The following is a 26,559-nucleotide window of genomic DNA, read 5'->3' as shown; positions in this document are numbered from 1 at the left end:
TCGGTTGTAAGCTCAAAAGCCTTACGAAAATTTGGATACGCGAGCATAACCTCCTCTGAGACCAAAATTTGTTTTAGTTTATTAAACGCTTCTCGTTGACTCTCATCCAATCTCTCTATCTTTTTGGACTGTGACCCTGGGACACTACCATTTTCGCGTCTAAGAATACTGGTCAATGGTTTCGCAATCTTTGAGTAATCCCTTATAGATCACCTATAGTAACCAGACAATCCTAAGAAGGATCGCAGAGCTTTTAACGTACATGGCTCCGGGAATATTTTGATTGCTTCAATTTTTTTGGGACAAGTTTTAATTCCACTGCGACTAACAACGAAACCCAGATACTCAACTTCGTCTTCAAAGAATGTTGATTTCTCAGCCGATACCCTCATATTTGATGCATAAAGGCTTGATAGTATCAACTCTATATGTTTTAGGTGCTCCTCCATAGTTTTAGAAAAAATGATAACGTCATCAATGTTCCCAATGTGTTCTCGCAGAACATCATCAATCGCTCTTTGAAACACACTGGGAGCATTTTTTAGTCCAAAAGGGAGGCGACAAAACTCATATTTTCCACTGCTAACCGAAAAGGCTGTTTTTTCTCGGTCTCGCTGTGAAAGCTCGATTAGGTGGAACCCTGATTTAAGGTCAAGCGTCGTGAAGAAATTGGAATCGCCCAGATTGGACGTAATAACTTCGATGTTTGGAATGGGATATGAGTCCTCAATAGTTTTTGCATTTAACTTTCTAAAGTCTATAACCATTCTCTTTTTCCTAACTCCATTTTCGTCAATACCTTTTTTATCTACGACCCATATGGTATGGATTATTGTATGGAGATCTCGACGGTCTAATAATACCGTTGTCGAGCAGCAATTGTATTTCATTATTTACAAACGATGTAACACTCATAGGGTACGGATATAGTTTAGAGTGTGTTGGCTCCTCATCACGTGTTCGAATTGTTGCCACGATATTGGTATTGTATGGGAGCTTTTCATTGGGATCTGCAAAAACGCCGGATTTCTTCTTCATCATTTCATCGAAAAGTTCCTTAATGGCCAACGGCACTGCCTCAGATCGAACCTGCAAATGACTAACATTCTGGCCTGCCAGAAACTGTATAGTTTCACTACCATTGTCATGAGTGATAAGTTTAGTTTTGAAATTCAAACGCCATCAAACGATATAAGATTTGGGAGAATAAAAAAATCGGAAGTTACACCAAATATGTTAATTCTACATTTACGGGTTATAAATGTGGTTCCATGTATGGATTTTACAGAAAATTTCTTATCAGTCTGCCGAAAACCTTTCAGCATAGGCAATGGTTTAATATAGCTTCTCGATGCTCCCGTATCGAGTAGCAGTTTTACTTCTTTCCCCCCTACATATCTAGATATCCATGGCAGGAGGGAACTGCCACTAAAAAATTAACCTGATCTTCTTCGATATCTGCTACTTCTTGTTCGCCACGATCGTTGTATACCTCATCAAGATCAGACTTTTCTTCACTCAGATGATTGATTCTTAAATGATTAGTTTTTAAACTTTGACGACCAGGTGGATTGTTAACCCATTGCTGAAAATTAGAATATTGCCTGCCCGATTGGCCTCGACTTGAGAACGACGTGTTTTGTCTAAAACGAGACGTAGAAGGGTTCGCCCAAAGATTGAGTAACAACCAGCGTGTTGTTACCTTTTAGCAATTTCTGGCTTTCATTGGTCTATGCTACAGCGTCAGCAGCACCTCTAATTTTATTTCTTATAATTGTTACAGCTTGGAAGTGGCGTGAACTCCCATGAAACTCTTTAAAAATCGCATACACATTATGCGCTGCGTCGCGCCAAGACACGTATGTACCGGGCTGCCCAGAAAAATCTGGAAGAGATTTCACAGCATCAAGCGTTTCTTCACATTTTATTCCCGGCACAATTTTAGCCTTTTCCCACGTTTTTGCAGCCGGTTTATTGGATATACCACTAATTTGGCTTTTTATATTATTTAATTCGGCCTCAAACTCTCTTCGTGTATTTTCAACAGCTTCGTCTACCAAAAATTTTACTTGATCTGCATTCATTTTTAATCTAGTCTCATTTAAGGTTAATTTTTCAAAAAAGTTTTCTAATTCAAGCAAAGAGTCGCACATAAAGAGCACTTCTTCTTGATTTAAATGGCAGCGTAGAAAACTTTTTTTTTTATTTTTATTTTTTTGTTTTTTGTTTTTTTGTTTTTTAACACGTGTTTGAGAAAATTCATACAAAAACAAGAAAGAAAGCTCTAGTCGAGACAGCTCGACTACGAGATCCCCTGAACCCTACAAGCAACTGATATTTCAATAATAATTAGCAAACACACACGCACACACACACACACGCATACAAATAAACAAACGCATATACACACACTCACATATACAGGCGATTGCGCTTGGGTTGCGCTGCAGTGTTGGCAATATAATGAAAACTTATTTGTTGAATAATTTAATTTCTAGACGTACGATCGTAATGAAACTTTCAGAACGTAATCATAATGTTAAAATGTATGTGTATACCGAAGCACAAGTCTCTAGTATTTGATATACGACTTTTACAAAGATGAGGGTGAGGGGGTGGATTTAGGGGTGGGGGGTAAATTTTAACAAAAACCGAAATTGTATAAAATTCATCTTAATATACATCTTAAGTTTGGAGACTCTAGCTTGAAAGATGTAGGAGATATAATTATTTAAGTGATCTTCGATAAGGTTTTTTATCGATAAAAAAGTATCGGAATGAGTTATCGTTTTTTAGTAATAAACTCGATATGCGCGTGATATATACGGACATTTTAAAAAAAAGTTGAAGTCTCTAGCTCTTGTATCTTCTGAAATCGACGCGTTCAAACATACGGACAGACGGACGGACGGACGGACGGACAGACAGACGGACAGGGCTAAATCGACTCAGCTCGTCGCCCTGATCAAGAATATATATACTTTGTGGGGTCTGCCACGCCTCCTTCTGCCTGTTACATACATTTTAACAAAACCATTATACCCTGATTTCCCATTTTCAATGGGTTCAGGGTATAATGAGCAGATCACTTACATTGGTTTTAGAGTTATTTAATGTATTTGCAAAATTCTTTTCGCCGCGTTGATGTTTTTCGTCTATATTCGTCCAGTCTTTTCAATGCCTGTAAGTCGGTTCTCTGGATTTTTCTTGTGGTTGTAAACAAATATATGCTCATGAAGAGTGACTCTCTCGATGGCTGGGCTTTGTTTTTCGGTCGCAAGGCAGATAAGCGGGACCTTCTAGTACCGTCGCTCGTCGGGAGTGTGGGGGGGGTTCTTTTCTGCCTTGCGATCAGAGTTCATAAATTTTAATTTTCTTAAGATCCCTTAACTCGAGGTGGAGCTATACTCCACGAAAAAAAAATATACTGGGGAAGTAGGGGAAGGACTGGCACAAATTTACAGCAAGAACACCGACACAACTAAGCGTGGCCATAGATGGCATTCGCCACACGCGCTCTTTACCCACCCAACCATGGTTTTTCATAAACAATTTTATCAGAAAAAACCCCAAATAAGCTCCAACACTAACTAGCCTACCCCATTATTTCAACCCTTCTTCCAGATTAACGACTCATATTATTCTTGGTTTCATTCCTATTATTCATAGTATTCATTTTCACTCATTTTACATTACTATCTATTAATTTTCTTATACTAACAATGTTGGTATTATTTTACATTTTTATTTTACATTATTATTATTATTATTATTTTTTTTTTTTTTTTTTTTTTGCTATACTTTAAATTGTTCTATTTTCTATAGTAAATCTTTCTTGCTATTAAATCCTATTTATTTCTTTATTTATCGTATTTTCATATTTGTTTTCTTATTTCAAGCTTAGTTTGTTTTATTTATTTCAATAATTTATTTAATTGTTCATTTTACTTATTTTATTATTTTACCTCCTTGTTTTTTTTCTTTACTTTATAATTTAGGTGAAATCATTTAGTTAAATTAAATTGGCAAACAAATAGATATAAATATAAAGAAAAATGGTCTTAATAATTTGATTTAAAAAATGTGGTTGCAAAGAAAATTATTTTAATATAAAAACAAGTAAGAAAGCTCTAGTCGAGACTGCTCGACTACGAGATCCCCTGAACCCTGCAAGCAACTGATATTTCAATAATAATTAGCAAACACACACGCACACACACACGCATCCATTAAAATACACGCACACACACACGCATACAAACAAACACACGCACACACATACACATACAAACAAACACACGCATACACACACTCACATATACAGGCGATTGCGCTTGGGTTGCGCTGCAGTGTTGGCAATATTTGGAAAACTTATTTGTTGAATAATCTCATTTCTAGACGTACGATCGTAATGAAACTTTCACAAAGTAATCATGATGTTTAAATGTATGTGTATACCGAAGCACAGGTTTCTAGTATTTGATATACGACTTTTACAAAGATGAGGATGAGGGGGTGGATTTAGAGGTGGGGGGGTAAATTTTAACAAAAACCGAAATTGTATAAAATACGTCTTAATATATATTTAAAATTTGGACACTCTAGCTATAATGATGTAGGAGATATAATGTTTTAACTGACTTTCGATAAGGTTTTTTATCGATAAAAAAATATCGGAATGAGTTATCGTTTTTTAGTGATAAACTCGATATGCGCGCGATATATATGGACATTTTAAAAAAAGTTTAAGTCTCTAGCTCTTATATCTTCTGAGATCGACGCGTTCATACATACGGACAGACGGACGGACGGACGGACGGACGGACGGACGGACAGACAGACGGACAGGGCCAAATCGACTCAGCTTGTCGCCCTGATCAAGAATATATATACTTTGTGGGGTCTGCCACGCCTCCTTCTGCCTGTTACATACATTTCAACAAAACCATTATACCCTGATTTCCCATTTTCAATGGGTTCAGGGTATAAAAATTCTTTGTTTCATTCTTGCATGCAATTATTTTCAAACATTTTATTATTCTTGGTTTTTTTTTTTCTATTTCATTTTATTTTATTTATTTATATATATATATATATATATATATATTCCCTTTTTATACCCTGAACCCATTGAAAATGGGAAATCAGGGTATAATGGTTTTGTTAAAATGTATGTAACAGGCAGAAGGAGGCGTGGCAGACCCCACAAAGTATATATATTCTTGATCAGGGCGACGAGCTGAGTCGATTTAGCCCTGTCCGTCTGTCTGTCCGTCCGTCCGTCCGTCCGTCCGTCCGTCTGTCCGTATGTTTGAACGCGTCGATTTCAGAAGATATAAAAGCTAGAGACTTCAACTTTTTTTTAAAATGTCCGTAAATACAGCGCGCATATCGAGTTTATCACTAAAAAACGATAACTCATTCCGATAGTTTTTTATCGATAAAAAACCTTATCGAAGATCACTTAAATAATTATATCTCCTACATCTTTCAAGCTAGAGTCTCCAAATTTAAAATGTATATTAAGATGTATTTTATACAATTTCGGTTTTTGTTAAAATTTACCCCCCACCCCTAAATCCACCCCCTCACCCTCATCTTTGTAAAAGTCGTATATCAAATACTAGAGACTTGTGCTTCGGTATGCACATACATTTAAACATCATGATTACGTTCTGTAAGTTTCATTACGATCGTACGTCTAGAAATTAAATTATTCAACAAATAAGTTCTCATAATATTGCCAACACTGCAGCGCAACCCAAGCGCAATAGGTTATAAATTTATAACTCCTACATTTTTAGAGCTATAGTCTCCAAATTTTAAAAGTATATTCCAATGCATTTTATACAATTTCGGTTTTTGTTATATTTTGGATACCGGCTCCAAATTCACCAGAATCCCCAGTGAAGGTCAGATTCTAGTATAGCTAATTGTGAATGATTTGATTTGATGTTTTCTTTTAAATGCCAATTATTCAATAGAATATGTAGATCATATGCTGAAAGTTTCATTAAATTCGGTTTAGTCAATCGACGTTAAAAAATAACAAAATGTTTGGCCAATTAACAAACGCACGTGCTGCAGCAACAGCAGTTTTCCAATACGTGTGCACACATACATTCAAACATCTTCTAGCACATTCTTTGAATCACATCAGCAGTTAGTTTCGTTTAGTTCTGCTAGATGGCGTTGCATCAGTGAATCTATTTCAGTTTTGACATTGCAAATGAGAACAGAGGAGTGGGGTCATGGTAGAGGGCGCGGCGCTCGATCGCGAGGTCCCCGGTTCAAATCCTGCTGGGCGTATGTAGATTTCTTTTAATTGCTTCAAAACTTTTATATATTTGTGATTAAATTTCTCTTATATTTTTTCAAAAATCGAAATTGAAATTTTAACATTTTTATTAGTTTGGTTGTTCTTGCACATTCTTAAAGTCACATCAGCAGTTAGTTTGACTTAGATTTGGTAGATGGCGCTGTAGCAGTGAATCTATTTCAGTTTTGACATTGAGTGTTAAAACAGAAGGGTGGCGTCAAGGTAGAAAGCGCGGTGGCTTGATCACAAGGTCTCGGGCTCAAACCCGGAGCGTGTCGGAATTATCTTTTTTAATTGTTTCAAAATTTTTATTTATTTAATTAAATGAGTTTTCTATTTAATTTATATTTTTAAATACATCGATCAATTGAAATTTGAACCATACTAAATGTGCTTTTCTATTATTTTGGTTCAGGGTAGTATCTAGTCGAGCACTCTCGACTAGAGTTTTCTTACTTGTTTATTAATTAAGTCATCAAAAGAAAATATAATCGTTTGGATTGGGGGGAGTGGGAGTACAGGGTATCTTCCAGCACTTACATGATTTTTAGATTTTTTCACTCCAGCGATGAAAGGCCTTTCCTCGTGGTAGCTGTAGCGTGGTGTTGAGGTTACAAAAAGAATATAGGGGCGGACAAACACACAGTTTTTGTTGGTTTTTTTTTTTTTTTTTTTTTTCTTTTAACTTTACCTTTTTATACTTCTTTTTATATTTATATCTATTGAAATTATTATTATTTTTTCTTTCTTACTTTTTCTATTTTCTTTTTTTTTTTTTAACAAAAATATTTTTTTTCTTTTGTTTTTTCGTTATACATTTATATATAATTTCTTTTATCATTTCTTAGACTTCATGTTTTCTTTGTTGGTGGTATTTTTTCTACTTTTATATGTGCATATATGTATCTATACACATACATATATATATATGCATATATAAGATAATTTTTATTATTTCATTATTATGTTATTGAGGTTTTTTTTTTTTTTTTTTTACGTCATCGTATTAATTTTGCTATTTTCATGCTTGTTTTAAGTGGTGGGTTTTAATTTTACATTTTTCTTTTCGATTTGGTGAACTATTTTAGTTGCTAGTAACAAAATTTTTCCAGTGTACGTCACATATGTAATTGAGGTGTGGTTTTTGTTCGGTTTTTTTTTTTTTCTTGTTTCGTTTAGTTAATTATGGTATAACTGGAATTTAGAGTTTTTGTTCTTGGATATGTGTAGTTTTTTTCTTTTTATCCCACTTTTAGATTTTCGCGGCCGACTTAGAGTTTTTTTGGGGTTAAAAGTTTTATATGTTTTATATGTCACTATGCCACTATTCAATTTATGGGTCAGGGTCATAGGGCAGGCTTTTAATATCTTGCCGTGCCCAAATGTGACACGGGCGCAAAGAGAATATTGTTGAGGTGCTACAGAAAAGGTTGCTTTATTAATAACCTGTCACTAGCTAATAAATTTGCATACCTTTTTATTCGTGGAACATATATATAAAATATATATGAATGCAATATATATATGAAATTTATATTGCAGTCGCAACGTGGAGTTTAAAAAGAATTAATTCTTGCGCTTTGGCTGCTTTTATAGTTTTCAGCAGATAAAAGCTTTAGGGTTTTATTGCCCCTAAAGTTGGCTGCACTAATACTTGTCGCTACAGAATTCGCACAGCGCGACAAGATCAGCTGTTGCGCGTGCGCGACAACTTTTCGGAACCTACCGAAAGCTTTAAATGCAGTTCTGCAAGCAATGAAAAGGTTCGGTGTACTTTTCCAAAGCTTTTAAAAGCGCGCGCACTTTTTGAATATATTTCTTTCGTTATTTTTATTTACCCTTTATTTTTTTGTTTTGGCTTGCGACCATTACACCACCCGATAATATACCACCGTTAGACGGAATATTAGCGGGAATATGTTCGGATGTCTATTGCTTGATATCTTTGGCATGAAAGGTACCTATCTCTTGACCTTGCAAATTCTCTAAAAGATAAAAGCAATTTCCCAGTTTCTTTTTCACTCTACATTTCAAAAATTGCGGTGCCAATTTCGCATTATAATTGTGAGCGAATTTGCTAAGTGCAAAATTTCGGCGATACACTTCTTGCCCTTCCCTAAATGTAATAGGCTTAGAACGCAAATTATACTGTTTAACATTTCGTTCATAAGCTTGTTTTATGTTGGCCTGTATATCTTAACGAATTAGAGATAAGTTATCTGCTCGAGAGAGTGGTACTAATGGTTCTTCAAGCAATGTTAATTGCTTTATCAACTTATAGTCTGAACCATGAGTGATCATATCCAACCCAAATAAAGCTCTATAAGGGGAGCATCCGATGGATTGATGCAAAGCAGATCGTAATGAGCATGAGATACTAGAAATATGTTGATCCCAATAAGTCTGGTCCCTTTCGAGGTACGACCGAATAGCAGCTAACAAAGAGCGATTAACTCGCTCAGCAGCATTGCTCTGAGGGGAGTATAAAGCTGTATATATATGACGTATTCCCAGTTCCGTTAAAAAAGCATTAAACTCATTAGATTTGAACTGCTTTCCATTATCGCTTACTATTGTCTCTGGAACGCCAAAACTGTGGAATATATGTTTTAATAGAAACTCTTGAATAACAGATGACGTCATTTTTTTAAAGGCCAAAGCCAATGAAATTTACTGAAATGATCTAATACTATTAAAAGTCCTACATGTCCACTTTTGCTCCTGGGATATGGCCCTAATAAATCTATATACAACCTCTGAAAAGGTCGATAAGTCGGACTTTGAGCACTCATTGGAGGACGGAGAGTATAATTCGGGGCTTTGGATTGTTTGCATACTGAACAATTTTTAATATAGTCGCGGACATCCTTTGCTAACCCAGGCCAAAAAAGATTTCTTCGCAATTTCTCGATTGTTTTTTGTATACCTGAATGTGCGGACGTTACACTATCATGGGCTTGCTTTAATACCTCGCCTTTAAGTGGCTGTGGCACCCATAGTTTCCACAAAAACTTATCTTGAACTTCATCTCCGGTCGAGTGTTCAGTTCGGATATAGATTTTATGATCCACAATTTTGATATCTGGAAAACGTGAACTATTTTGCTCTAGATTAGACTTCAATTGGTTGTAATCGTCAGACTGAAATGCGTCTGATTCTAAATTTATGATGGGACTCATGTCTAACGAAGCTATTTCATTGCAATCGTGCAATCGTGATAATGCGTCGGGCACAATGTGATCTTTGCCCTTACGGTGCGACATAGTGAGCTTATACTGTTGCAAGCGAAAAATCCATCTAGCTAATCGTCCAGAAACATTTTGTTGTCGCATCAGCCACAAGAGACTGGAGTGGTCAGTAATGACTTCGAATTCTTGAAGCTCTAAATAGCAACGAAACTTTTCTATAGCTAGAATAACTGCAAGACATTCACGCTCTGTAACACTATAGTTACGCTGAGATCGACTGAGTTTTTTAGACATGAATGCTACTGGTTTTTCTTCATTATCTTCAGAAAGTTGTACTAACACTGCACCAATTCCAAAATCACTAGCGTCACAATGCAAAAAGAATTTCTGATCAAACTTTGGATTTTGCAAAACTGGAGACGTAGTTAACACAGCTTTTAGTTTTTCCATAGCAGTTTGGGCTTCTGGAGTCCAGTTAAATTTCTTTTTAGAAGATAAAACTTCAGTTATGGGACAGGCTAGGTCTGAAAAGTTTTTTATAAAACGGCGATACCACCCACATACACCTAAAAAGCCTCTCACTTGCTTTAAGTTTTTCGGAGGTGGCCAGTTTTGTATACAAGAGATTTTGTCAGGGTCTGTGCATATGCCTGTCTTGTCAATTACGTACCCAAGATAGTTAACTTTTGTGACTGCAAAATGGCTTTTCTCAATATTTAAGGTGACATTGGCTTTCCGGAATTGCTCTGCAATTCGTACTAGCACGGAGATGTGAGAATTGAAATCTTCAGATACAATGCATAAATCATCTAAATATCCAAAGACACAATTACGTAAATCAGGGGGAATGATTTCATCTATTAGCCTACACATCGTTGATGGCGCATTGCACAGACCAAACGGCATAACCTTGAATTGATATAGTGGTCTACCTGGTACTGTGAAAGCTGTCAGTGGCTTTGAGTCGTCCGTCAGTTCTATTTGCCAATAGGCGTCTTTTAAATCAAGTTTGGAGATAATGTTAGCTTTTGGCAATCTCGAAAAGATTCCATCTATACTAGGCAATGGATATGCGTCCTTTTTGGTCACCGCGTTAAGCTTTCGGGCATCTAAGCAAAGTCGAACTTTGTTTGGTTTTACCACTAATCTTATAGGAGAACTCCATGCACTGGTTGATGGCTCTATCACCCCTAGGCTAATCATCCGATCGATTTCTTTATATAGCAACTGTTCGACTGCAGGACTAACAGGATAAAAGCGTTGCTTTACTGGCATTGCTTCTCCCACGTCAATGTGATGTTTGATAAGTGAGGTGCGACCTAACTTTTCTGCAGCATTGGGAAACAACTGCTTAACTGCATTGAGCTGTTGTAACTGAAGGCTTGTGAGTGGATATTTACCTTCAACATCTTCGTCAACAACATCGAGGTCTGCTTCTACAGCACTGATAATATCTGGAGCAAGGGCAAATGTTTTCCAAAAGTCATGGCCGAGAATTAAATTCTGTTTAATGTTTGGGTTGTTATAATGGGGGAAGGTAGCTAGGTTTTGTGCTGTTGTGTGCTGTTCTTGCTATATTATACAATTAGGAGAAACAATGGATTTTGGGCTATTGCTACTAAAGCTGGTTATAGAGTATTGCTATGCAAAAGTTAACTAAAGTGTGAGTGTTCGGCAAGGATACGCCAGGCAGCATATACACAAGCTCCAGACAACACTACCAACATTTAGCAACTTCCGTCATAACAACGTCTACTGGCCAGACGAGTATGAGTTTATATTGCACCCAGATTTATCTAATTTGACCCTGCAACAACTACCAGAGAACAATCAGTATTGATATCCGAGCTGGGCCCAATATACAATATTCTGGAATCGTATCTGATAATTGCACAAAACCCAAAAAAAACAATATCTGGATGAAATAACAACTATACGAAAACAAACGAGCAAACATGGTGACACAGATGTTATTATAAGTTAGTTGAATTTATCTTATTCGGGTTTCTCGGTCTGAGATTCAGCTCGAATCTTTCAGCTTCGTAGTTCCGATTAAGAATTGATTTGACTCATCTGTCACAGTTGCGATAGGCCGACCAAGCAAGTCCAATCCATTTCAGCACTCTGGACACTGAGTTTTGCAACCATCACCAAAATGGGTGTTTCAAACAGCCAACTCTTTCTCTGCGAGAACAGACAGTATTGACTATTTGAACAATAAAAATTGGGACTCTGAAAGCGTGATGCCTATAAAGCTACATACTTCCATGCCCCACGTTGGGCGCCAAAAATTTATGTAAACAAATATATGCTCATGAAGAGTGACTCTCTCGATGGAGACAAACAAAACCCTGGCTGGGCTTTGTTTTTCGGTCGCAAGGCAGATAAGCGGGACCTTCTAGTACCGTCGCTCGTCGGGAGTGTGGGGGGGGGTTCTTTTCTGCCTTGCGATCAGAGTTCATAAATTTTAATTTTCTTAAGATCCCTTAACTCGAGGTGGAGCTATACTCCACGAAAAAAAATTATACTGGGGAAGTAGGGGAAGGACTGGCACAAATTTACAGCAAGAACACCGACACAACTAAACGTGGCCATAGATGGCATTCGGCACACGCGCTCTTTACCCACCCAACCATGGTTTTTCATAAACAATTTTATCAGAAACAAGTAAGAAAGCTCTAGTCGAGACTGCTCGACTACGAGATCCCCTGAACCCTACAAGCAACTGATATTTCAATAATAATTAGCAAATACACACACACACACACATACAAACAAACACACGCACACACACGCATACAAACAAACACACGTATATACACACACTCACATATACAGGCGATTGCGCTTGGGTTGCGCTGCAATGTTGGCAATATAATGACAACTTATTTGTTGAATAATTTAATTTCTAGACGTATGATCGTAATGAAACTTTCAGAATGTAATCATAATGTTTAAATGTATGTGTATACCGAAGCACAAGTCTTTAGTATTTGATATACGACTTTTACAAAGATGAGGGTGAGGGGGTAGATTTAAGGGTGGGGGGTAAATTTTAGCAAAAACCGAAATTGTATAAAATTCATCTTAATATACATCTTAAATTTGGAGACTCTAGCTTGAAAGATGTAGGAGATATAATTATTTAAGTGATCTTCGATAAGGTTTTTTATCGATAAAAAAGTATCGGAATGAGTTATCGTTTTTTAGTGATAAACTCGATATGCGCGTGATATATACGGACATTTTAAAAAAAAGTTGAAGTCTCTAGCTCTTATATTTTCTGAAATCGACGCGTTCATACATACGGACGGACGGACGGACGGACGGACGGACGGACGGACGGACAGACAGACGGACAGGGCCAAATCGACTCAGCTTGTCGCCCTGATCAAGAATATATATACTTTGTGGGGTCTGCCACGCCTCCTTCTGCCTGTTACATACTTTTAACAAAACCATTATACCCTGATTTCCCATTTTCAATGGGTTCAGGGTATAAAAACCCCAAATAAGCTCCAACACTAACTAGCCTACCCCATTATTTCAACCCTTCTTCCAGATTAACGACTCATATTATTCTTGGTTTCATTCCTATTATTCATAGTATTCATTTTCACTCATTTTACATTACTATCTATTACTTTTCTTATACTAACAATGTTGGTATTATTTTACATTTTTATTTTACATTATTATTATTATTATTATTATTATTATTTTTTTTTTTTTGCTATACTTTAAATTGTTTTATTTTTTATAGTAAATCTTTCTTGCTATTAAATCCTATTTATTTCTTTATTTATCGTATTTTCATATTTGTTTTCTTATTTCAAGCTTAGTTTGTTTTATTCATTCATTTTACTTATTTTATTATTTTACCTCCTTGTTTTTTTTCTTTACTTTATAATTTAGGTGAAATCATTTAGTTAAATTAAATTGGCAAAAAAATAGATATAAATATAAAGAAAAATGGTCTTAATAATTTGATTTAAAAAATGTGGTTGCAAAGAAAATTATTTTAATTTAAAAAAAATTCTTTGTTTCATTCTTGCATGCAATTATTTTCAAACATTTTATTATTCTTGGTTTTTTTTTTCTATTTCATTTTATTTTATTTATTTATATATATATATATATATATATATATATATATATATATATTTATATATATATATATATATATATATATATATATATATTCCCTTTTTTATTAATTAAGTCATCAAAAGAAAATATAATCGTTTGGATTGGGGGGAGTGGGAGTACAGGGTATCTTCCAGCACTTACATGATTTTTAGATTTTTTCACTCCAGCGATGAAAGGCCTTTCCTCGTGGTAGCTGTAGCGTGGTGTTGAGGTTACAAAAAGAATATAGGGGCGGACAAACACACAGTTTTTGTTGGTTTTGGTTTTTTTTTTTTTCTTTTAACTTTACCTTTTTATACTTCTTTTTATATTTATATCTATTGAAATTATTATTATTTTTTCTTTCTTACTTTTTCTATTTTCTTTTTTTTTTTTAAACAAAAATATTTTTTTTCTTTTGTTTTTTCGTTATACATTTATATATAATTTCTTTTATCATTTCTTAGACTTCATGTTTTCTTTGTTGGTGGTATTTTTTCTACTTTTATATGTGCATATATGTATCTATACACATACATATATATATATGCATATATAAGATAATTTTTATTATTTCATTATTATGTTATTGAGGGTTTTTTTTTTTTTTTTTTTACGTCATCGTATTAATTTTGCTATTTTCATGCTTGTTTTAAGTGGTGGGTTTTAATTTTACATTTTTCTTTTCGATTTGGTGAACTATTTTAGTTGCTAGTAACAAAATTTTTCCAGTGTACGTCACATATGTAATTGAGGTGTGGTTTTTGTTCGGTTTTTTTTTTTTCTTGTTTCGTTTAGTTAATTATGGTATAACTGGAATTTAGAGTTTTTGTTCTTGGATATGTGTAGTTTTTTATACCCTGAACCCATTGAAAATGGGAAATCAGGGTATAATGGTTTTGTTAAAAGTATGTAACAGGCAGAAGGAGGCGTGGCAGACCCCACAAAGTGTATATATTCTTGATCAGGGCGACAAGCTGAGTCGATTTGGCCCTGTCCGTCTGTCTGTCCGTCCGTCCGTCCGTCCGTTCGTCCGTCCGTATGTATGAACGCGTCGATTTCAGAAGATATAAGAGCTAGAGACTTCAACTTTTTTTTAAAATGTCCGTATATATCACGCGCATATCGAGTTTATCACTAAAAAACGATAACTCATTCCGATACTTTTTTATCGATAAAAAACCTTATCGAAGATCACTTAAAAAATTATATCTCCTACACCTTTCAAGCTAGAGTCTCCAAATTTAAAATATATATTAAGATGTATTTTATACAATTTCGGTTTTTGTTAAAATTTACCCCCCTCCCCTAAATCCACCCCCTCACCCACATCTTTGTAAAAGTCGTATATCAAATACTACAGACTTGTGCTTCGGTATACACATACATTTAAACATCATGATTACGTTCAGAAAGTTAGTCATTACGATCGTACGTCTAGAAATTAAATTATTCAACAAATAAGTTCTCATTATATTGCCAACACTGCAGCGCAACCAAAGCTCAATCGCCTGTATATGTGAGTGTGTGTGTATGCGTGTGTTTGTTTGTATGTGTATGTGTATGTGTATGTATGTGTTTGGTTGTATGCGTGTGTGTGTGCGTGTGTTTGTTTGTATGCGTGTGTGTGTGTGTGTGTGCGTGTGTGTTTGCTAAGTATTATTGAAATATCAGTTGCTTGGAGGGTTCAGGGGATCTCGTAGTCGAGCAGTCTCGACTAGAGCTTTCTTTCTTGTTATTATATGTATATGTTGTAAAACTATTTTCGTAGATCTATTGAAGACGAATCGAGCGGCACCAACGACTGTAAAGTGGTTGCTCGAAAGTGTGTGTGTGTGTGCGTGTGTGAGTGGGTGGGTGTTTAAATATGTGTATGTGTGTGGTGCTCATGGTCCATGTGGTGCGTTGTCTGGCAACAAGCAGCCAACCACCTCGACTTGGACTTCGGCTCGTAGCTCGTGGCCCATGGCTCACGGCTCATGGCTCATGGCTCGTCCTTGCTGGGCAGCCGGCAGCCGGCAGCAGGCAGCACAGGCGGCGTCTTCCTTGTTTCTTTTTATCCCACTTTTAGATTTTCGCGGCCGACTTAGAGTTTTTTTGGGGTTAAAAGTTTTATATGTTTTATATGTCACTATGCCACTATTCAATTTATGGGTCAGGGTCATAGGGCAGGCTTTTAATATCTTGCCGTGCCCAAATGTGACACGGGCGCAAAGAGAATGTTGTTGAGGTGCCACAGAAAAGGTTGCTTTATTAATAACCTGTCACTAGCTAATAAATTTGCATACCTTTTTATTCGTGGAACATATATATAATATATATATGAATGCAATATATATATGAAATTTATATTGCAGTCGCAACGTGGAGTTTAAAAAGAATTAATTCTTGCACTTTGGCTGCTTTTATAGTTTTCAGCAGATAAAAGCTTTAGGGTTTTATTGCCCCTAAAGTTGGCTGCACTATTACTTGTCGCTACAGAATTCGCACAGCGCGACAAGATCAGCTGTTGCGCGTGCGCGACAACTTTTCGGAACCTACCGAAAGCTTTAAATGCAGTTCTGCAAGCAATGAAAAGGTTCGGTGTACTTTTCCAAAGCTTTTAAAAGCGCGCGCACTTTTTGAATATATTTCTTTCGTTATTTTTATTTACCCTTTATTTTTTTGTTTTGGCTTGCGACCATTACATGGTACAGGTTTTTCGTTGGGCGCCAGTTATTTTATTTTGTAGTGTGGAGGCTTTATTTAGCGATCCACAAAAGATTTATATCAGCTCGACTTCATTCTAATTAATAGCTATCACCAACAGCTTGTGCGTGTTGCTCTTAGGTGAGTTCTTTTTGATACTGCCGGCCACGCGATCTGCTCCAAGAGATAAAGCTTTTACATTTCCGCTAATAATCGGGCGCCACGTCAGCAAACACATGGATATTTGACGTTTGTGCTATCAGCTGAGAATAGCTTTGTGGGGACAAAGCTTCGAGTGATAGCCACAGGGAGATTCAATGATAGTGCTATCAACTGAGAATAGCTTTGTGGGAGCAAAGCTTCGAGTGATAGCTTTTATGCCTCTGTATCGAATGAAGCTTTGGAATTATAAAGCTTTACATGATAACTTACACATTTATACATTATGTTTACGTTCTGAAAGTTTCATTATGATCGTACGTCTAGAAATTCCTTTATTCTTCAAATAAATAGTGCCAACACTGCAGCGCAGCCCAAGCGCAATCGCCTGTATATGTGCGTGAGTGTGTGTGTGCGTGTTTGTTTTGAGCATCACATGCTTATTGGCAGCCCTGCAAACTCAGCTGATGCTACCCTAAGTTGTTTTTGTCAAAAGATTGATTCGTTGTTGTGTTCTTTTGCATTTAGCAGACTTAATAAATCAAGTTTTTTGATCGAGCCTAATCTGGTGGAGCAGAACTAACAAGAGACTGCTCGACTACGAGATCCCCTGAGCCCTTTAAGCAACTCATATTTCAATTATAATTCGAACACTCACACACACACGCACACACAATAATACACACTCACACATGCACATACACAGGCGACCGCGCTTGGGCTGCGCTTCAGTGTTGGCAATATGATGGGAATTTATTTGTTGGATAATTTAATAAACTCTCAGAACGTAATCATATTGTTTAAATGTGTGTATATTCCAAAGCACAAGTCTCTAGTTTTTTAAGTACGGCATATATAAATAAGATTGTGTTGTGATTGTGTAAATTTTAACAAAAATCGAAATTGTATAAAATGCATCTTAATATTTGTTTTAAGTTTGGAGTAATGAAATAATATCAGTCATAACTTCATAGAATTTCGAATTTTGGTATAACTCATCCCATACCCTTATATCCACCATTAAATTTGTAAAAGGCGTATTTCAAGTAGATTTTGTCAATGTTATAATCACGATCTACAATTTCCATGTTGATAGTTCATCCATAAGAAAAGGTTCTAAACTATTATGTTTCTATAGTAAGGCAGCTCATGCGTGCGTGCATATGTATGCCTGAGTCGGTGCGTATGTACATACAACGAATATACATATAATGAAATAGTAGTTGCTCGAAAGGTTCAGGGGTTTCGAGTCCAGCAGTTTCGAGGGCATGGCAAATCGGACCTGAAGATGTGAGTTTTCAAATTCTGCTATATTTTGGCCACTATTGATGCTAGAGACCTCAAATTTGCTATATATGCTCAGGCTGACCTCCTAAGACGAAAAAGCTTTGAAAGATATAAGTCCGCCAACAGGGGGCGTGTCAAACCGCAAAAGCTTATATCTCCAAAAGTATAAGAGGTAGAAGCTTCAAATTTTCATTTTTTGAGCGTAGGCTTCCAAATTTTGCAGCTAGGTTACCGTTAGCTTGTTCTATGAGCTGGCCAAAAATGAAGTGTCTACGCCCAGCAGGGGCGTGTCAAATTGAGAAAATTGAACTTTCTACAGTATTAGAACTAAACTTGGCTATTAAAGTTGCGGTAACGCCAGTCTGCAACGTTCTTACTTGTTTTCCTTCTTCTTACAAGCATTTCGGTGGCTATGTTTAAGATGATTACGGTAGTTGTTGGGCGTGGATTTTTCGGCTTTTACTGAATTGATAGATATAATTTGTTATGCATTCTTTCAGAAGAGCCGTCAGTTACTTTGGGGTTGAATTTAGTTATTTATGCAACACGTTTTAATTATTTACCTCGAACGGACTTATATATGCTTAAAAAACTCAGTGTAAGGAGCCGCTCTCTGTCTTTTCTTTTGGTTGCGGCAAAAGTTCTCTTCGTTATCGATCCACCATCAGACAGAGCCGCACTAGCCATACTTAGGGAAATACCGGCAAACTGATAGTTTTGTCAGACATATCTTCAGCAGTGTTAAATAGCACTACTCAGAACAGCGTTACATATCACTGTCCGCCACGGCCGCGGCCATTGTGACAAATACACGTCCTCGTGAGCATCTCGATACCAAGGGCCTCTTACGTCGTTTTCAAGGCAATAGTGTACATGTTCGTCCACCTTGGACGGATAGCCATCGTTCTACTTGAACGGATAACCATCGTCCCTTCTGTACGGATAGCCTTCGTTCCACTTGAACGGAAAAAATCGTCCCTCTTAAACGGTTAACTACCGTCGATTATGTACTCATTTACGAAAGTGAAATCAGTATACATATTGGTTTTGCGCAATGTCCGTATTGATGTCCATCTGTCCGTATTAACAATTTTTTTTGGCGTTATTGTAGCTCAATTTACAGAAAGTTCAAATTTTCGCGATCCGTCTGAACGAGCTAGAAAGCTGATATTGGAATGTAGGTTCGCGTTGACCACCCATTATCAAAAACCTATGGCGGAAATTTGTGTATGATATGCTGGGGCTCCCTTGGGGCAACACCACAATCTAATTCGTCTAAGACAAAAGTTTTATTACAATGCAAAGATAATTACACATGGTTACTGACCTAAAATAAGATAATCATCAATTAAATACGCATGCTCCTATTCCTTACCAGGTTGAGACTTCAATTCAATCATTGTGAGATATTACTTATTTTGCTTAAATAATACAATACAATATCCTGAACCCATTTACAGTGGGAAATCAGGGTGTAATGGTTTTGTTAAAGGTATGTAACAGGCAGAAGGGGGCGTGTCAGACCCCCGAAAAGTATATATATTCTTGATCAGGGTGACGACTAAGTCGATTTAGCCCTATCCGTCTGTCTATATGTTTTATCGCGTCGATCTCGGAATATATAAGAGCTAGACTTGATTTTATATCTAGGCCCAGGTATATCACGAGCATATCAAATTTAATAATAATTTGTTCCGTTATTTTGTTATTGTCGATTTATTGTTATTATTATTAAGAAGTTACAATTAATAAAAAATTAACTCTAATTTAAGGCTAAGCACAGGCAGCAGGGGCCTTCGGCTGGATGGTGTTTATTGTGATTATAAATTATTATACCCTGAACCCTTTGAAAATGGGAAATCAGGGTATAATGTTTTTGTGTAAAAGTATGTAACAGGCAGAAGGAATCATCGCCGTCCGTCCGTCCGTCTGTCCGTATGAACGCCGAGATCTTAGAAGATATATAAGCTAGAGAGCTGAAATTTTGTGTGCATACTCGTGTATACCATACGCAGTACGAGTTTGCTTTATTTTTTCGATAACTCATCCGATAACTTTTTTATCGAGAATAATCGAAAAATTGATTTTGTTTTTTGAGCCTCATCGGAGTACTATTAGATGTAGAGACTTCATTTACTGTGTATATATATATGATGAATACAAACATTTTGTAATCAACAGATTTTGGATACCACGCCCCCTTTGCCCCCAATTTGTAAAAAACGTATTTCATGTACACAAATTTTGACCATATAATTACGCCCTGAAAGTTTCATTAAGATCGTATGTTTACAAAAGAAGTTATTCACCAAGTAAATTCTCATACTATTGTCCACACTGCAGCGCAGTCGCTGCTTACTGCGCAGTAAGCAGAGCGTGGGCGCGTGAGGGTGGATGCATGTAAATGTATGTGTGCGTGCATAAAAGAAGTGCAGAATGATAAGAATATCAGCTTAAAGGGTTCAGGGTATCTCCTAGTCGAGCAGTCTCGACTAGATTCTTCTTACTTGTTTTTAAATTAGTATATACTGATTTTATTTTATAATAGCATTATTTCTATATTTACATTTCATTTTATTTTTATTTAATTTTTTTCATAGGAGGTGGTATGTTTTAGATTTCATAAGAAACTCAATTATCTTACAGATGTTAATCTCTGTTGGGTTTGCTAGGATTGATAAGGGGCAGGCGTTTTGGAAGATTTGGGTATGCAGGTTAGAGGTTGCGGGGCAGTCGCGGAGGATGTGTATTATATTAATGTTTGCGGTTGTGTGACAGTTGGGGCAAGGAAGGGTGTTGTCAGGGTTGTTATAGTGCTGTTGTATCATTATTGTGTGGCCTAGTCTTAGCCATATAAATTTTATTTGATCACTGCGTGTGATGCTTTTTTGGTTTATATTTTTGAGGTAGGTTGACGTGTTTGTATTTAATCTCTGGTATCATCGGTTGCAGAACTCTGTGTTCAGTTTAAGTTTTTTTTAGAGTTCGTTTTCGAGGAGTTTGTTTATGTCTGTAGTGTTAAAGTTAAAGGCATATAAAATGTGTCTTTGGCTGCACTGTCGGCTAACTCGTTTTCTTTAATACCGCAGTGGCTAGGGATCCAAAGGAGTTTTATTTTTGAGTCAGATTGGGTAAGCAGGATTCTAATAGTTGTGGGATAAAAGTAATTGTTGTTAATATTGCGAATGGATTTTATGGATGCGAGGGAGTCGGAGCAAATTATATACTTTCCAAGTCTGTTTTTGATCAGATTTATTGCATCAATAATGGCTATGGTTTCAGCTGATAGGATGGATGAATAATGGGGGAGGATGCATCTTTTCACGATTTCGTTTTCGGTCGTAATTGCAAAAGTGGCTGTGTTGTTTTGTAGAGAGCCGTCTGTGTATATGAATTTATGGTTGTTGTATTTCTCTTTGATTTCAAGAAATTGTTGTCTGAATGTGTTTGGTGGGGTGTTGCATTTGCTCCGTCTATGAAGTTTGGTATTGATGACAGAGGGGTGTGGTGGTTTTGCTTGAGAGGGGAAGGTAGCGAACGTTGGTTTCTTCACATAATGCTATGATTTTTATACCCTGAACCCATTGTCAATGGGAAATCAGGGTATAATGGTTTTGTGTAAAAGTATGTAACGGGCAGAAGGAATCATCGCAGACCCCACAAAGTATATATATTCTTGATCACGACGACAAGCTGAGTCGATATAGCCCTGTCTGTCTGTCCATCTGTCCGTCCGACCGTCCGTCCGTCCGTCCGTCTGTGGGAGTGCGTCGATCGCAGAAGATACAGAAGCTAGAGAGCAATTTGGCATGAATACTCGTGTATACCATATGCAGTACGAGTTTGCTTTATTTTTTCGATAAATCATCCGTTAACTTTTTAATCGAGTATAATCGCAAAATTGATTTTGTTTTTTCAGCCAAATTTGAGCACTTTTAGACCTGGAGATTTCAAATTTACTGTGTATATACATATGTTGAATACAAACACTTTGTAATTTACAGATTTCGGATGCCACGCCCCCTTCGCCCCCAATTCGTAAAAAACGCATTTCAAGTACTAGAGACTAGTGCTTTGGAATGTATGAACATTATGATAACGTTCTGAAAGTTTCATTAAGATTGTACGTCTGGAAATCAAATTCTTCAATAATATTGCCCACACTGCAGCGCAGCCCAAGCGCAGTCGCTGTTTACTGCGCAGTTAGCAGAGCACAGGTACAGTACACTACAGTACAGAATGATTAGAATATCAGCTTGGAGGGTTCAGGGTATCTCCTAGTCAAGCAGTCTCGACTAGAGCCTTCTCACTTGTTGTTTTTGTTTTTTTATGCAGCACGTCTTATCTCTTGAGAGGTTGAAGTGATAGTGTTGTCGATTTAAAAATGTATATCTTCTACATCATTAGAGCCAAAGTCGTCAAATTTTAAATGTAGATTCATATTTACTTTCTCAAATTTATATATTGGTAACAAATACCTCCCACCCCTATATCCATCCGTTTACCTCTAAATTTATAAAATGCGTATTTCAAATGCTGTTTTGGCAAATGGACGCATTTCAATGTTATAATCACGGCCTGACAATTCCATGAAGATAATCCATCCACTAGAAAAGTAATCAAACAATTACACTGCAACCAATTCGTAGTTATACATGCGTGTGCGAACATGTATTGAAATATCAATTCTGCGATGGGTTCAGTGGATCTCGTAGTCAAGCAGTCTCGACTGGTATCTGATTTAACTTCAATTCATTTACTCTTTACGGCGGCTCACCAGAGACCAGCCTCACATTGCAAGAAATAGCGTTAGTATAAGATAATATTGGGTTCATAGTATGTAAAAGAGATAAGCCAATGAAATTGTTAGTATAAGGTAGTTGATAAGTTTATAAGGCAGTTTGTAATTCTGATTTGTTAATTTTCAATATTGGCTCGAGCGCGGGCTCTTGGCGATCGCCAGTGCAACCTTAGCCAGCGTGGTGAAGCTCGCGAGAGCGAAGAAATGGCAGGTGACTCGAGCGCGCATTAGGGGAGTTAAGTTTAGGGCGTCGAACGTAACGGACGCGTATAAATTGAAATACGATTGAGAAAGAGAACGTGAAAGAGATCAGACGTGGTTAAGTAAAGCTCTAACGAAACGCATATCGAAGTTCGGTTGAGTGAAGGTTATAATAAAACAAATAAGAAACCTCTAGTCAACACAACTCGACAACGATATCCCCTGAAAAAATCCGTTTATTTATTTTTTGCCTAATTTTCAATACTTGTCAAAGCTTTGAAAAGCTTTTGTTGGAGCATTTCGATGCACTTCTGATCAGCTGCAAGTTTTCAAAGTGAACAGATGCACTTTTTATACCCTGAGCCCATTGAAATCGAGTCGATTTGGCCCTGTCCGTCTGTCCGTATATATGAACGCGTCGATCTCAGAAGACATACGAGCTAGAGACTTTAAATTCCGTAAATCAGTATTTATCGCGCGCATATCGAGTTTATCACTATAAAAACGATAACTTATTTCTAAATTTTTATCGATAAAAAACTGTATCGAAAATTAGTTATAAAACTATATCTACTACATCTTTAAAGCAAGTCTCCAAATTTTAAATATATATTAAGATGCATTTTATTCAATTTAGACTTTTGTTAAAATTTACTCCCCATCCCTATATCCACGCTCTCACCCTCATGTTTGTAAAAGGCGTACATACATTTATACATTTATGTTTACGTCCTGAAAGTTTCATTAAGATTGTACGTATAGATCTTAAATTATTCAACAATCAAATGCTCATAGTATTGATATGATATTCCAATAATAATTCGCACATACACACGCACGCACACACACACACGCGCGCACGTATACAGTCAATTGCGCTTGGGTTGCGCTGCAGTCTTGGCAGTATTATGAGAATTTATTTGTTGAATAATTTGGATTTTAGACGTACGATCGTAATGAAACCTTCAGAACGTAATCATTATGTTTAATTGTATGTGTATACCGAAGCACAAGTCTCTAATATTTGATATACGACTTTTACAAAGATGAGGGTGAGGGGGTGGATTTAGGGGTGGGGGGTAAATTTTAACAATAACCGAAATTGTATAAAATGCATCTTAATATACATTTTAAATTTGGAAACTCTAGCTTGAAAGATGTGGAAGACATAATTTTATAATTGATCTTTGATAAGGTTTTTATCGATAAACAAAATATCGGAATGAGTTATCGTTTTTTAGTGATAAACTCGATACGGACGGACAGACAGACGGATAGGGCTAAATCGAGACGGCTCGTCGCCCTGATCAAGGTTATATATACTTTGTGTTGTCTGCCACGCCTCCTTCTGCCTGTTACATACATTTTAACAAAACCATTATACCCTGATTCCCCATTTTCAATGGGTTCGGGGTATAAAAACGGGACCATTTTTTCAGAGCGCTCGCTGTACTGGCTTTGTTCTGCTGTGTTTTCACTGCTCGAGGATCAAGAGACTGTGCCGAGCAAATACGAAGTTGAGCAGTCTCTCATCGACATATTTCCGGCGCTGAAAACATTTGCTCTACATGTCTTATCAATGTCTTGTCTGGTCAGTGGTAGGATATAGTAGAACACTCTCGACTAATTTTTTACTTGTTCATCTAAAAATGGATTCAAGCTGATTATTTACCTTACCCCTTACCCTTATTATATTTTGGACCCATTGAAAATGGGAAATCAGGGTATAATGGTTTGGTTAAAATGTATGTAACAGGCAGAAGGAGGCGTGGCAGACCCCACAAGGTATATATATTCTTGATCAGGGCGACAAGCTGAGTCGATTTGGCCCTGTCTGTCTGTCCGTCCGACCCGTCCGCCAGTCTGTCCGTATTTTTTAAATGTCCGTGTATACAGCGCGCATATCGATTATCACTAAAATACGATAACTCATTCCGATATTTTGTTATCGATAAAAAAAAACCTTATCGAAAATCAGTTAAAAAATTATATCTCCCACATATTTATACACATATTAAGACGCATTTTATACAATTTCGGTTTTTGTTAAAATTTACCCCCCACTTATATATCCACCCTCTCACCATCAATAACTGTTTGCGGCAATTTTTTTTGCTTGTTCTCTGAATACAGAATTTTACCATTAACTTGGATGCGTCTGTTGTTTGCTTGTTTGCATGTGCTGTTTGCTTTCATTCGCAATCGCGAGAAAACGATTGAATTAGCCATATAATAAATTGAAATAATAAATTAATTCACTTTAAAATTATATAATAAAAATAAAATTATTTTTTTATTGAATTATATAAATATGTATAAACATATACAAGGGTTACGACGCTCTTAATTACAATGAATCGATGATTGCTGAGCCCAACAGTTATTATATTTTTATTTAATTTTATAAAATTAATTTTTTATAATTAATTTTTACAAACATTAATTTAAAAATTATTAAAAAATATGGTAAAATTAATATAAATAATTTTGATTTTTTTTTTAAGAATTCATTTATTGCGGCTTCTGTCCTAGACTCTATAGCGCAGTCATCATTAAACCTTAACCTAAATTATGGGCTGGAAGCCAGTATTTACACTATTTACAATTATTTACAATGTTCATGGAGATCTATGGTCTAATGGGTGAAGCCTTTTAAGCCATCGCCTGTTATTGTTGACTACCAGGTCAGTAGCCAGTGGATTTGGGTGCGCCAAGAGCCTATCCGCGTACCTCGAGGAGTGACGTCCAATCAGTTCAGCGATTGTTGGCATTTTTAGATCGCTGTGCAACACAGAATTGCGAACGTACCAGCTGGCGCCTGTGCTCCATAGCGACAGCTTGCTGGAGGGTCTCAACATCCAGTCCAGTTTTTATACTCATTCACGAAGTGAATTAGTATATTGGTTTTGTGCAATGTCCGTCTTGCTGTCCGTCCGTCCGTCCGTCTGTCCGTCTGTCCGTCTGTCCGTCTGTCCGTCTGTCCGTATGAACGCAGTTCATTTCGCCGCTATTGAAGCTAGAGACTTGAAATTTGGAACACATACTCGTGTATAGCTCCGATTTATAAAGTGTTAAAATTTTCCCGATCCGCCCACTAGGGGCGTGGCAAATCGGAAAATGCATTTTCCGATATACCAGAAATCATGTTAGTTGAAGAGCTAGAAAGTTGAAATTTGGTATGTAGATCCGCGTTGACCCCCCAAGTCCAAAAAGCTATGGTGGATATATCTACGCCCATTGGGGGCGTGGCAAATCAGATAAAACTGTATCTCCTAAAGTTCTAAAGCTAGAACGTTGAAATTTCGCACGTGAGCTAATGCTATAATTCTATAATGACTGATGGAAAAATTTTATGTCTACGCCTACTGTGGGCGTGGCAAATCGGACCTGAAGATATAGTAATTTTTCAAATTTGGCTATATTTTAGGCACTATTGATGCTAGAGACTTGTAATTTGGTATATATACGCGAGTTGACCACCCAAGTCCAACAAGCTATGGTGGATATATGTCCGCCCAAAGGGGGCGTGGCAAACCGCAAAACTTTATATCTCCTACAGTTTAAGAGCTAGAAGCTTCAAATTTAGATAGTTGAGTTACTGGTAACCTCCTCTATCGATGCCCCAAAAATAATTGTCACGCCTCTTTGGGGGCGTGGCATATCGAAAAATACCCTGTAATTTTTACATTTTTTGAGCGTAAGCATTCAAATTTTGCATTTACGTTACCGTTAGCTCTTTCTAAGAACTGGCCAAAAATGAGGTGTCTACAGCCACTAGGGGCGTGGCA

The 26,559-nt window shown here is 36.7% G+C and overlaps 1 protein-coding gene and 1 long non-coding RNA gene across 4 annotated transcripts in view; both read right to left on the bottom strand.

Annotated features, from left to right (window-relative positions):
- The window catches only part of LOC149090843 (uncharacterized), a 180,169-nt gene extending 166,874 nt beyond the window's left edge, over positions 1 to 13,295 (bottom strand). The window contains exons 1-2 of the long non-coding RNA XR_016197476.1: positions 13,199 to 13,295; positions 2,831 to 3,947 (exon numbers count right to left, since the gene is read on the bottom strand). This is a non-coding gene — a long non-coding RNA (uncharacterized LOC149090843). The remainder of the gene's footprint in view (positions 1 to 2,830; positions 3,948 to 13,198) is intronic.
- The window catches only part of dpr8 (defective proboscis extension response 8), a 157,770-nt gene that overhangs the window by 119,855 nt on the left and 11,356 nt on the right, over positions 1 to 26,559 (bottom strand). The gene's annotated exons all lie outside the window — the stretch shown is intronic.

This window comes from Drosophila navojoa, chromosome X (genome assembly GCF_054131105.1).
Source record: "Drosophila navojoa isolate 15081-1374.11 chromosome X, UAZ_NAV_1.0, whole genome shotgun sequence".
NCBI classification, from domain to species: Eukaryota; Metazoa; Arthropoda; class Insecta; order Diptera; family Drosophilidae; genus Drosophila; species Drosophila navojoa.
Note: the sequence above shows the minus strand (reverse complement) of the source record. Positions and strands in the feature narration are given on the sequence as shown.